This window comes from Amphiura filiformis, unplaced genomic scaffold (genome assembly GCF_039555335.1).
Source record: "Amphiura filiformis unplaced genomic scaffold, Afil_fr2py scaffold_33, whole genome shotgun sequence".
Lineage (NCBI taxonomy): Eukaryota > Metazoa > Echinodermata > Ophiuroidea > Amphilepidida > Amphiuridae > Amphiura > Amphiura filiformis.
In genome coordinates this window covers 901,166-916,025 of record NW_027305497.1, presented here as the reverse complement: position 1 = coordinate 916,025, position 14,860 = coordinate 901,166, and the positions used below count along the sequence as shown (strand labels likewise).

At 38.4% G+C, this 14,860-nt stretch overlaps 1 long non-coding RNA gene across 1 annotated transcript; it reads right to left on the bottom strand.

Annotated features, from left to right (window-relative positions):
* Positions 1 to 11,323: 11,323 nt before the first annotated feature.
* LOC140143947 (uncharacterized) lies at positions 11,324 to 11,678 on the bottom strand. Its single transcript, XR_011857813.1, has 2 exons — positions 11,603 to 11,678; positions 11,324 to 11,569 (listed from the first exon to the last, which is right to left on the bottom strand). It is a non-coding gene; the product is annotated as an uncharacterized lncRNA (long non-coding RNA).
* Between the last annotated feature and the right edge of the window lie 3,182 nt (positions 11,679 to 14,860).

The window sequence follows — 14,860 nt, the reverse complement described above, 5'->3', positions numbered from 1 at the left end:
TCAGAATGGGTCAGTTCAGAGTGGGAGAGGAACAGTAGGCCGCATACATTAGTCCGGTATATACCAGGGTTTAATGGTCACCCCTCGGACTCTACCAAACCAATCTTGTTAGCTTCCTTTTATGGTCCAATAACATATTCAAGATGTTAACAAAAAATAATTCCCGACACTTCGGCCATTTTCAAGGTCAAAGATCAACACAGTGGTCAAATTTCAAAGTTACTCAAAATTTTGTTAAAAGGCATATACTACATTATTTCTCTCATTTCAAGTATTCAGGAAAAGTGTAGTTTCACCTACCTGTGACATATCGTTCTTAAGTTATAAGCAAAAAAGTCAAATCTTGGGGGTGGTCATTTTTTTTTGGCCACACAGGGGCCAAAAGTTAAAAATGCAAATATGTGACGTGTCATGTCAAAAGGAGACACTTTTGGGCAGGACCGTAAATGGAGAAATAGCAAAAAATCTACCTGGGGGTGATTTTTCACAATTTTGGTTTGTCGCGAATTTGTGATATTTTTAATGTCTAAAATATTGTATGATAGTTTCAGACCTGAATATAACTGGCATATTGTATTTTTTGAGACATTTTGCCAGGTAATTCCTACTCTCAACATTGTCAATAATATTTTTAAAGGCCGATATCTCAATTTCCAATTTTATAATACCATAACTTACGAACTCAATATCTTCGCTAAGGAATGTTCGATTTCATTGGGGAAAACGACGCTGTGGAGCAAAATATCTCTATATTTAAGATATGTAAAAACCTCAAAATTGATAACCTGCCCAAAAGTGTCTCCTTTCGAAGTGACCTTATAGGGGGGAAAAACCTGGCTTAATTCTGAGACACTGAATACCTCCTGATCGTGGTCTTGAAACACTCAATAGTACCCACGTGTCAAATAGTGAGATTGAAGAAAGCTGATGAACAAACAAAAACTCTCTTTAAAAAAGACAAAGCCACGGATGAAGATCAATTTTCATAATTTTGCATTGATAAGTGCTTGAATGCTGTTAATTTGTTTGCGTGGAATACATTACTATAATCAAATGAAGTAATTCTTGGCCAAACTGGAACACTGTGAACGCTAGTGGCTCCGCGATAAACACACGCGAATATAGCGCGGTACAGAAGAAAGTATACACGCGCCTTACACTGCGTACACGCTAAGTACACTACATGGACGCAACGCGCATGTTCCAGTTTGGCCAAGAATTTCCTAATTTAATTATAGGTAAGCTTAAACATGTTGTGAAATTGAACAGGAACAGTTTCCGTTTCGGATGTTCATTGCAGTAATTTGAGGATGCTGTATTTCCCGAAACCTGCAAAACTTCCAGTGCTATAATACAGGATTGAGTAATACCGTGTATTGCATTGCAGTAAACACAGCTATAACAGCTTGATCCCTTTTACAACATATCATTTCTCTGACATGGCCATCATGGCTGCAAACTTGAACATTTAAACCATGCTCGTGTTTTATCTGGCGATTACTTTTGGTAAGTGATATAAGTGCTATATCTGTTTGTTTAAGGGCTGGGGTATGAACGTTTGGACAGTATTTATTGTGGGACATGAGAGCACATCAGACCTATCGAATTGCATTCTGAATACGAAGAATGTCCTTCTGATATCAAATAATTTTGATTTTTTGAAATTCACAACGTAATACACATTTTATGACAAATCATTAAAAATTGATATTTTTGATATTTTACAGTACTCGAAGTAAACTTTATAAATCTGATGATTTATACTTAAAGTGTATGTAGGTGGGATGAAAGGCCGACGATCAATTGAAAATTTTGACCTTTCGTATTGAAGATATGGATTTTTTTCCCAAAACACCAAAAAAATTAGGTCTTTTTGGGAAAAAATCCATATCTTCAATATGAAAGGTCAAAATTTTCAATTGATCGTCGGCTTTTCCTCCCAGCTACATACACTTTAAGAATATATCATTAGATTTATGAAATTTACTTCGAGGACTGTTATATATCAAAATTTGAAAAATATCAATTTTTATATTTTGTCATAAAATTTGTATTATATTGTAATTTACAAAAATGAAAAATATTGGATATCAGAAAGACATGCTTCGTATTCAGAATGCAATTCGATACGTCTGAGATGCTCTCATGTCCCACAAAAAATACTGTCGAAACGCCATAAACGCTCATTTTAGATCCCTTAAGGAAAACCACAAATCAAAATAACCTTGTCAAAAATAATTCGAATATATTCAAATTTTGAATAGGTGTACGAGGGAAACAAGTTAAGAGAATTTATTCAAAATGAAGAGAATTTTCGATTCAAATAAATGATCCAAAATTCTATTAAAAATGAATATTGAACACGCTTTTAAGGTTTTAAATATCAATATCATTCAATTTCGCAAAGTCACCATGCAAAAATGGAAAGGTCACATCTAATATTGAATGTACTTGCACTACATGTATTTATTATTTCTTCATTCTGCATAAGAAGTGCACACTAATTTGCCTACTGTTAACCCCATTTTTAACCAACGCCCTTCGTCTGCCAACAGCCTTTGATGAACGACAGCCATGATGAGCGGGGTGGGGCTGCTAGCTTCCGTAGTCAACATGGGGTGCATCGCTCAGTCCGACACGCCGCTAGTCCGACACACCGCTAGTCCGACACGCCGCTAGTCCAATAACACAAATTCCCTATACTTAGAGGTGCGTCAGTCCGAAAATGAAAAGCACGGCGTTTGTCCGAAAAAAGCATGCGCTAGTCCGAAAATGAAAACCACTGCAACAGTCCGACACGCCGCTAGTCCGAATCTAAAAACACAGTTTTCAGTCCAACACGCCGCTAGTCCGAATCCGAAATACATTGCGCTTCATTTGGAAAACACTTCTTCAGTCCGACACTGCGCTAGTCCGAAACTGAAAACCATGGCGCTAGTCCGAAACTGAAAACTACAGCGCTAGTCCGAATCTGAAAAACACTGCGCTAGTCCGAATCTGAAAAACACTGCGCTAGTCCGAATATCAGACTAGCGCAGTGTTTCCCCCAATTCAAATTCGGACTAGCGCAGTGTTTTTTAAATTCAGACTAGCGCAATGGTTTTCAGTTTTGGATTAGCGCAGTGTGTTTTAGCGCAGTGTCGGACTGAAGGAGTGTTTTCCAGATTCGGACTAGCGCAGTGGTTTTCAATTTCGGACTAGCAGCGTGTCGGACTGGCAGAGTGTATTTTAGTTTCGGACTAGCGGCGTGTCGGACTGGTGCAGTGCATTTCAGTTTCGGACTAGCGGCGTGTCGGACTAGCGGAGTGTCGGACTAGCGGCGTGTCGGACTAACGCCCTGTACCCGATTGCACGGTGTTCAGTTTTATTGCACGAGTTTATTACCATTATTATTTCCTCTTATTTAACTTATACCACTGTGCTACGAGGCGATACCGCGCGTTCCGCGCGAATTTTGCTCGGTAAAGCCATTCTGTAAGTAGATCTGCGGGACGTCCTCTTATAATTCCTTTTTTTTTATCTCGAACTTGAAACCGAATCTCAAAAATGAGTTATGATTACATCCTTTCTATTATGTAAATCATAAATATGAGTGCTAGGGCATCTCCTCTGATGCATGGACCCAGCAAACACAAAAATGTTTTAAAAACGTTTTAAATAAGTTATATTTTGGCTTTTGGTTTAGGTAAAAACGTTTTAATAACATTAAAATGTCGGGTTATATAAAGGTCATGATAACGTTTTAAAACGTTTTGTATGAAAACACACTACAACAATATTTTTAAATGTTTTCAAAAAATGTTATTGTAAAGTAATTTTGCAAACATTTTGCCAAATATTGTGTCAATACTTAAATAACATTATGTTAAAATATTTGAACCCAGCAAACACAGAAATGTTCTTAAAATGTTTTTTTTTCAAAACCTTTTAATAACATTTAAATGTCGGGTTATATAAAGGTCATGAAAACGCTTTTGACACGTTATTGAAAATATTTTGGGCAAACATTTTTCGCAAAATATTTTTCAACCCCAAAATAACATTCTGTTTAGAATGTTTTGTATCAAGTTTTCAAGAATGTTTTTGGAATGTTATTAAAACGTTTTTATACCCTTTATATAACCCGACATTTAAACGTTTTCTGTAAAACATTTTTGTTTTCTGTTTTTTAAGGTTTATGAAAACGTTTTATACTCTCAATATACCCTTTATATAACCCGACATTTAAACGTTTTCTGACAACCTTTTATAAACTTTTGCGAATGATGTCGAAAACGTTTTGTGTTTGCTGGGGAAAAAGCAAGACTCGTGAATTGGATCAAAATACCTGGACTGAACTCACCAAAAGTTGTAAAAGGCCTATGCATCTAGACTTCCTTTGGCACGATTTCAGGACACAATAATTGTCCTCAATTTTGTTCATTAGCATAGAAATTGCAATCGGTGGGGCGATTTGGAAATTTTACCCTGGTTCGGTTACGCCGGTACATCCCTCTCTGAATGTGGCATTGAAATAGCAAATTTATAATGTTTATCAAATGTCCGTGCACTTTTTCTGGTAAAGGAATTATGAGGACAGCTTGGAAAAAACTTGCGGGTTACAGTTGTGGGGGAGGGTTCCTTCTATCCGAAGAATCAGGGATGGCAATCATGTTGCCGTTCCCAGGGGCCAGCAAAAGGTAAATCCGGTCATATACTAGCAAAATTTATTTCTCGTCAACCCCCTCCTCCCTGAGAAAATGGTCCAGGCACGCCCCCTATCACAAACAATGCTAGATCCATGCAGTGTTCTAAATACATTAGCTTGTATATTGAGGACAACATATACATAACTGTATGGGGGTGTTTTGTCTTGTCCTGTGTTCCACTTCGCACCGAGTTCCCCTACCGCACCGTCAGAAAGTTGAACCTTGTTAGAAAATTAACTTAAAGGGACATATCTAGTCATACTGCAGTTACTGTCCGTTTTCCTATACACAATACACAGTGCTCTCACAATTGACGCGCGACCTTTACAAATAGCGTATTTTAGAAGTATATGCATTTGCCTAGATCACTGTGTGAAAATAACCGGCCAATATTTAAAGTATTCTCCAAACTTCTAGCAAATATATTTCTCTAACATGACCTAAAATTACAGCTAGGTTAGATGTTCAGAAATAGTCGCACTTTTGTAAAATATGAGTGAGGGCATAATTGCGGTACAATTTCTACCCGATTAGAGATTATCCGGATACTCGCCCACTATAAACACTAGCAGTATATGTATGTACGGTACATCGATATCCTTCTCAACCAAAGGATATTGTGGCGAGATATTCCCACTATAAACACACCAGTATAAATTGTGTGCGGTATTACCGGAAGTAGGAGCTTCTTCATGATGCGCAGGATACGCGCAGGACATTCGGAACGATTCTCACCCCCAACATTTGCCCAAGAGTTATCAAAACAGAAGCTACATGTTCACCGCCATGATCATATTGTTGAATGGGCTGTTTATAGCTCGCGCCACAATATTTACACATTCCTCGTGTGACCTCGGGGTCATTGCAAATGTACGATAATGTTAGTTGGTATATAATTTGTGCGGTAACATTGAGCGTGTTTATAGTGGGAGCAGATGTGCGGTACATTGCGGTACAATTTCTACCCGGTTAGAGATTATCCGGATACTTGCCCACTATAAACACTAGCAGTATATGTATGTACGGTACATCGATATCCTTCTCAACCGAAGGATATTGTGGCGACATATTCCCACTATAAACACACCAGTATAAATTGTGTGCGGTATTACCGGAAGTAGGAGCTTCTTCATGATGCGTACGATGTGCGCAGGATATTCGGAACGATTCTCACCCCGCAATAGTAATCAAAACAGAAGCTACATGTTTGCCGCCATGATCATATTGTTGAATGGGCTGTTTATAGCTCGCGCCACAATATTTACACATTCCCTGTGTGACCTCGGGGTCATTGCAAATGTTAGTTGGTATATAATTTGTGCGGTAACTGTGTCTCACTATAAACAGCAAGAGTATTGGTACATATTACAAGGATTATCGTGTACGGTATACTCAAAATGCGGTATATTCACTATAAACACGCTCTGTGTCTCACTATAAACAGCAAGGGTATCGGTACATATACAAGGATTATCGTATACGGCATACTCAAAATGCGGTATATTCACTATAAACACGCTCAATGTTACAGCACAAATTATATACCAACTAACATTATCGTACATTTGCAATAGCCCCGAGGTCACACGGGGAATGTGTAAATATTGTGGCGCGAGTTATAAACAGCCCATTCAACAATATGATCATGGCGGTGAATATGTAGCTTCTGTTTTGATAACTCTTGGGTGAGAATCATTCCGAATGTCCTGCGCGCATCCTACGAATCATGAAGAAGCCCCTACTTCTGGTAATACCGCACACAATTTATACTGGTTCGTTTATAGTGGGAATATCTCGCCACAATATCCTTCGGTTGAGAAGGATATCGATGTACCGTACATACATATTATACTGCTAGTGTTTATAGTGGGCAAATATCCGGATAATCTCTGAGCGTGTTTATAGTGAGCCAGATTATACGGTATTTAGCTGGACTGCCACGCAGTCTATATTTGTTTATGTTTTACTAACCATTGCAAATCTAGACTACGCGGTAGTTTAGCTAAATAACGGAAAGATTGTCTCACTATAGACCACTTGGCATGTGACGTCATTGCCCGGCAGTATGCGCGCGCATTATGGCAATTTTTATTGTTCTCTGCCCTGCAGTGTGCGTACGCATCGTAGTTTGCTAAGGGCATGTGTATTTTAAATCGCCCGCCACATTTCATATAGTACAAGAAAGCCATTGAACAGTGTGGCGGCTTGGTCAAGCATATCGACAGACGAGTCCCTCGCCTTTGTTGATAAACAGTGATGTCAAGTGGTCTATAAACACGCTCTCTAACCGGGTAGGAATTGTACCGCAATGTACCGCACATCTGCTCCCACTATAAACACGCTCTGTGATACAGAGCGTGTTTATAGTGAATATACCGCATTTTGAGTATACCGTACACGATAATTCTTGTATATATACCGATACCCTTGCTGTTTATAGTGAGACACAGTTACCGCACAAATTATATACCGACTAACATTATCGTACATTTGCAATGACCCCGGGGTCACACGGGGAATGTGTAAATATTGTGGCGCGAGCTATAAACAGCCTATTCAACAATATGATCATGGCGGTGAGCCTGCGGTGAACATGTAGCATAGATGAACTCCTGGATGGGGCAGCTTTAATTAGCATGAGGCCGCATTGATATGTAAATAGCGTATTGTTATTTAAATTTGTGCCCAGACGTATTGAGGGCGACAGTCATGTAATCCAGACGGAGAATGGCTGCATATGCCGGGCATGTCAATTTGCTGAGTGAAGGCTGATAATCACCTTTCTGTACAGGTAATAAGCTAGTATATTTCGTGTACCAGTTGGTTATAACAAAAAATTAGTATCATATTAAATATATTAAATGTATAAACTTTGAAAGTTACATGAATTTGAAGAGCAGAGCTTCGAAATATAGCTCAGGTGATGTGAAATTCTGCTGCGTGACCCCCTCTGCGTGGTAGAATTATATTCATAAAACATTGAATTTAACAGATATCATGGGCAGCCAACCACGATTTATCAGCATTTAAAATATATGTTAATTAACAAAGATAAATAATAAAGAGTACAAATGGCAATTAACAAGTAAACAAGCCTGAAATCTTAAAATGTTGCCACGTGATTTCCCGAACACATGATATGTCAATATGTGACCACTATTCAGATTTACCGTAAATATTTTGAGTATGCTTGCACATCATGCACATACACTGTGCATTTCTTTACCTCCGTATAAAATCAATAATTCATGCTGGGAGCCAAGTAACATTGTCTGCTCAGTGCAGATTGGTATTTTATTTTACTTGAGAGCATAATAGAAATACATAAGACGAATCATGGCGCCATGATGGAAGGTCAGGTCGGGCATCAAAGGTTATTATAACTTAAATACTACTTGTATTTCCCACCTTGTCTCTGTCACATATTTCCTTCATATTATTGACAGCAAGTCCTAATTTTGACTTTGCTATTGCAAAATGTCATTTCATATCAAATTAGTAGACTTTCTTTGAAAAAACATATCACTGGTGCCTGATGGGAATACCCGTCCGCCATTTCATTAAACTGGATCGTTTTCGCCTGGTTTGTGCCCAGATGTATTGGGGGCGCGCTATACTCTCATTGAACAGGCAAAGTTCGCAAAACTAACAACGTTGTTATTTGCCAAACTCATTTAACATGATCCAAGGGGTCGAACATGAATTATTCATAACGAGCTATAACGGATCGATAACTGGCCTCACTTTCTAGCTAGTAAACCAGCTGAATGTTTCATAGATTTTGCGTTGCTAATAGAACAACCGTGAATTTAGTGTCACCCCCTTGCATGTAGCTTCTGTTTTGATAACTCGTGGGGGTGAGAATCGTTCCGAATGTCCTGCGCTCATCCTACGCATCATGAAGAAGCTCCTACTTCCGGTAATACCGCACACAATTTATACTGGTGTGTTTATAGTGGGAATATCTCGCCACAATATCCTTCGGTTGAGAAGGATATCGATGCACCGTACATACATAATACTGCTAGTGTTTATAGTGGGCAAGTATCCAGATAATCTCTAACCGGGTAGAAATTGTACCGCAATGTACCGCACATCTGCTCCCACTATAAACACGCTCACAGACTAGTGGATATTTATTCGCCATAAAAGTAGTGATGTAACAAGATTAATTATCATAGCAATAGAGGTTGTGTATCATCCCGTAAATAACAAATATGATTTCAACAAGGGGGTGACACTAAATTCACGGTTGTTCTATTAGCAACGCAAAATCTATGAAAAATTCAGCTGGTTTACTAGCTAGAAAGTGAGGCCAGTTATCGATCTGTTATAGCTCGTTATGAATAATTCATGTTCGACCCCTTGGATCATGTTAATTGAGTTTGGCAAATAACAACGTTGTTAGTTTTGCGAACTTTGCCTGTTCAATGAGAGCATAGCGCGCGCCCCAATACATCTGGGCACAAAACAGGCGAAAACGATCCAGTTTAATGAAATGGCGGACGGGTATTCCCATCAGGCACCAGTGATATGTTTTTCAAAGAAAGTCTACTAATTTGATATGAAATGACATTTTGCAATAGCAAAGTCAAAATTAGGACTTGCTGTCAATAATATGAAGGAAATATGTGACAGAGGCAAGGTGGGAAATACAAGTAGTATTTAAGTTATAATAACCTTTGATACCCGACCTGACCTTCCATCATGGCGCCTTATTCGTCTTTATGTATTTCTATTATGCTCTCAAGTAAAATAAAATACCAATTTGCACTGAGCAGACAATGTTACTTGGCTCCCAGCATGAATTATTGATTTTATACGGAAGTAAAGAAATGCACAGTGTATGTGCATGATGTGCAAGCATACTCCAAATATTTACGGTAAATATGAATAGTGGTCACATGTGGACATATCATGTGTTCGGGAAATCACGTGGCAACATTTTAAAATTTCAGGCTTGTTTACTAGTTAATTGCCATTTGTACTCTTTATTATTTATCTTTGTTAATTAACATATATTTTAAATGCTGATAAATCGTGGTTGGCTACCAAAAATATCTGTTAAATTCAATGTTTTGTGAATATAATTCTACCACGCAGAGGGGGTCACGCAGCAGAATTTCACATCACCTGACTAAGCTACATTTCGAAGCTATGCTCTTCAAATTCATGTAAATTTCAAAGTTTATACATTTAATATATTTAATATGATACTAATTTTTTGTTATAACCAACTGGTACACGAAATATACTAGCTTATTACCTATACAGAAAGGTGATTATCAGCCTTCACTCAGCAAATTGACATGCCCGGCATATGCAGCCATTCTCCGTCTGGATAACATGACTGTCGCCCTCAATACGTCTGGGCACAAATTTAAATAACAATACGCTATTTACATATCAATGCGGCCTCATGCTAATTAAAGCTGCCCCATCCAGGAGATCATCCTTGATTGCAATCTACAGTGACAGTTCGTCTCACACACATAACAAATGTACAGCCTGTCTCAAAAAAAAAATTGTGCAAGTGAAAAGCGCCCTCTTTGGCAATTAGAAAATACCGTTGTGACATAATGCTTACATCAACGTCAAGAGCACAGTCTTAACTCTCAAATACCGTTTGTTCTGTTCAATTTTCTCTTTTTAATCTCGAGATATGTTTAGTTAACAACGAAAGGGTAAAATCACAATTGTGCCACTTTTACTAGGGAATAGGGCTGTACATGTAAATCAATGATAGCTGATGTTGATGCGTCTAATGCATTCCCTCTTCGGGGCTCGTGCATTAGACGCATCAACACCAGCGCGCGTGCATTATTTTGTCAAATTTCATTAATTTGTCAAATTTCATGAACTTGTCAAAGTTCATTAACCTATAAGTGTGCAATATTTGTTTGTCTTTTAACATGTCTTGAATGACAAAGAGAACAGTATTTACCATAGTAAAATCATTGACATGCACATATTTTTAATTTTACAGCAGAATGTGAAATATTTATCGTTTAATTTGTCGTAAGTGGAAAAGGAGAATCATTATACCTTTATCATGATAAAACATTAAAAACAATTTTGTATCGTTGTGTAATTGATACGGTACATTCTTTTGATTTCACGAAGGAACTCTTGATAAACTTGATGTCATCATTGATTTACATGTACAGCCCTCTTCCCTAGTAAAAGTGGCACAATTGCGATTTTACCCTTTCGTTGTTAAGTAAGCATATCTCGAGATTTAAACAAGCAAATTGAACAGACTAAACGGCATTTGAGAGCTAAGACTATGCCCGTGACGTTGATGTGGGCATTATGTCACAACGGTATTTTCTAATTGCCACAGAGGGCGCTTTTCACTTGCACAATTTTTTTTGAGACAGGCTGTACTACGATCTAATAGGTTAATGACAACATTTGATTGAATGGATTACACTGCGCCATAATTACGGCAGGGAACCTCTATTATTATCGGGAATTGCCTGTCACACATGCTCGCACACAAGGTCGCAGGCAATTGGTGGGACCTCATCTGCCCAGAACATATTGACCCAGGTCAGCATACCGCCATATCCTTCCCGACATGCTTAGTAGCCAAGTCCGTAGAAGAGTGGATCCACACACTATGTACACAAATATACATTTGGCCACATTTTATTATACGATTAATACGAATTTATTAAACATGGTAACAAATATTCTCTAGCAAATCGGTTATACGGTGGAACTGGTAGGCATATTATAAATTCGGAATATTAAATATCTTCCTGACCAGCCAGATCTGCGCATGGTCAAAGACGAGATAGACGAGTATCAGACCGACGCAAACTGGCTTAGTCTCCACATCAGCCAGTTTGGTTCCGCCCCTCCACAGGGAGCGTAACCTGTGTAGGAGACTCGGTCGGACCTGGTGGGACCTCATCTCTCCCCATCGATTGAAAAATTGTGATCTATAATCCCCGACATTGCTCTTATGAACTGACATCCACCTGATTACGGTCATAGAGTAAATTCCGTTACGGTGAAGGACACCGGTTCAAATCCTTTGTTTGGAGCCAATCGATAAAAGCATGCAGGGCCTCTATGGGTTTACACTATTCTTGAATGTATAGACAAATCCGATTACACGCATTCCTACATCTCAAAAGCTAACCAACCTGAAATGTAGGAATGATGCAGGCTTTGCCGGAATTTTGAAATGTGTTCCATCGCCTGTGAGCGTGTTTATAGTGGGAGCAGATGTGCGGCACATTGCGGTATAACAGGTGGATGTCAGTTCATAAGAGCAATGTCAATACTTTGATAATACAGATAATATGTATTAATGGGTCGAGGCGATTGCATTGAAAAACCTAATAAATTATTCATAACAGTTACGTAATCAATCGATAGTGCGGACACTTTTCATTTGCAAACCACCAAAATTCGTGATCTTTTAGCGTTGAAAAAGAAACCACGTGAATAGAGTGCCCTCTCAAGAATAGGTTCTCTGTGGTCAATATGTTCTGGGCAGATGAGGTCCCACCAATTGCGTGCGATCATGTGTGACAGGCAATTCCCGATAATAATAGAGGTTCCCTGGGTATAATTTCTATCCAGTCAGAAATTATCCCACTATAAACACTAGCAGTATTTGTATGTACGGTACATCGATATCCTTCTCAACCGAAGGACATTGTCGCGAGATATTTGCACTACAAACACACCAGTATAAATTGTGTGCGGTATTACCGGAAGTAGGAGCTTCTTCACGATGCGTAGGATGCGCGCAGGACATTCGGAACGATTCTCACCCCCAAGAGTTATCAAAACAGAAGCTACATGTTCACCACCATGATCATATTGTTCAATGGGCTGTTTATAGCTCGCGCCACAATAATTACACATTCCTCGTGTGACCTCGGGGTTATTGCAAATGCACGATAATGTTAGTTGGTATAATTTGTGCGGTAACTAGCTCGAGATACTCTAGCTAAAATACAGGTTAACATTTACTATCTTACATTATCTTGCTGTATTTCAGCTAGAGCTCCAAACGACAAGCTTCCGGGTTTTTTTTGAAGAATAATACTGTTACGTAAGATGAAGAAGAAACCCGCCTCGGAGCCCGCCCTACTCATTATTTCATTGTACTTATTGCAATTTGCCTCCACACATTACGTAATCAACACAGAGCTTTTGTGAGGATTAGTGAGTGGATAAGAAATTGACAGTGGAGGATACGAAGGACACGCCGATTGTTAGTTGTCAATCATGAATTGCCGTAACGTATTAATATTTTACTGCATGGCATTCCGCAAACATCAAGACAAATTATGCCGTATTTTTCCCAAGATCATCTCATATGAAGTAAGCTGAATGCGATCTGTACTTTTGTAACATTCCGATCGCTTTTGATCACCTATTATCGGCGAATTTGCTTGAAAACACGTGAGTTCATGTTGTGTAAACATAATTAGCATAGACACAAATGAAATTACGATGCAATACAATGCAATTTGAATGCGCAGCAGATCTATAGAAATAACGTTGCCCGGTTTTATGCAGAATTAGACCCTGTCTGGCGGTAACTGTGTCTCACTATAAACAGCAACGGTATCGGTATATATACAAGGATTATCGTATACGGTATACTTAAAATGCGGTATATTCACTATAAACACGCTGAATGTTACAAAAGGATGCTGAAAGTTTACAATCCAATACAATTCGCTGTCAAAGTGATGTAACAATCGGATTAACTGCCATAGCAATAGGTTAAAACAATATTTGAATATATCGTGGTGCACTACAAGCAGATTGCACTCATCGCCTGTGTATGGCTGCGATCATAGATTGAATACAATACTGTTCTTTTCAAAGATACTAATTTTAAAGGGGCGAGTGATCAGCATTATATGGTTCAATGCAGAGGTACCGCGTGAACATACTAGTGAAGTGCGATATATTAAAAAATGGTTTTACCCTTTATATTGCTATGGTAGTTCATCCGATTATTACATCACTTCGCCAGCGAATAATAAAATTGATTTTGAAGCAGGGATTTCCCATCCAATTGGGCAGTTGCAAAAACAATTTGATGCCGATTCCTCCAGTCATAAGCGCCAATCCGGCTTGAAATGGCGGGATGGGCAATCGGCCAAAATTGTCAAAAAGTGACTGAAAAGAACAAAAATCGGGTAATTTTTCTGAAAGCTTGGGAGACACGTCCCCTGTCCCTCGGGATTCAGTGGTCATAAAAGAATTCAAAAGATAACCTCTGCTCCAATAATCCCACGCTATTGTCTGAAACTGCTTCTCGAAAGAACTCAGTCCTCAAAATGATAGTCATATAACGACCAAAAGATAAATGACTGATGGGTTCGGAAGCTAGGGCCGCACATCCCCGTAGAAAAATAATCCAAGTACCTCTCCCCTTCTGACCCTACCCACCATTCCCCAAGAATTGGGATGGCACAAAGGTGCAACAAAGGTTTTTATTGCAAAGACGAGGAGAGACAAGTAGTTGCAACACGTCTGTCTAACCATGGGTTTTGATATTTTTTAGAATAAATGCTTTTATTAGTTTCTTTAAAACCACAAAATTACTAAAAAATTCTATTAAAAAATATTAAAAAAATAATAAAAAAAAACCTAAAATGAAATCCTAAAAGTAGAACGGTAGATTTGAAGATAGAAAAAAATAACATGTCAAAAAGTTTAATTAAAACGAGAATAAAAAACCGGAACATGTCCCTGGACCGTGCTCTCTTTAGTGCCACAGTCTGACGCTCTATCAATTGAGCTATTTGATCCTGCTATAAAAAAAGTCGTTATTATGTCAAATCAATTGATTGGTGTTACAATATACTTTGATGGATGTACAGGGTGAGTCAAAAAAAAGTGCAATAGAGCAAAGAATCGACATTTATGAAAGAACCAAGTTGAACTTTCACATTATGTAAAGTTTCTATAAATGCCACACTCAATAGTCACCTTCTGTGCAAAAATGAAGTTACTCGCTTTTACCGTTTAATTTTTATGAGTCCTTTTGCTGCGATACCCAATTTCATTATTTGTCCACGAAGTACCATGTATTTTGAATGGGAGCACACAATGCACGATAAATGCACCAGCTCTGAAACTAACTTTAAAGCCTTAATGTACGATCTTTTTAAATTTTTAGATTTTTCTTT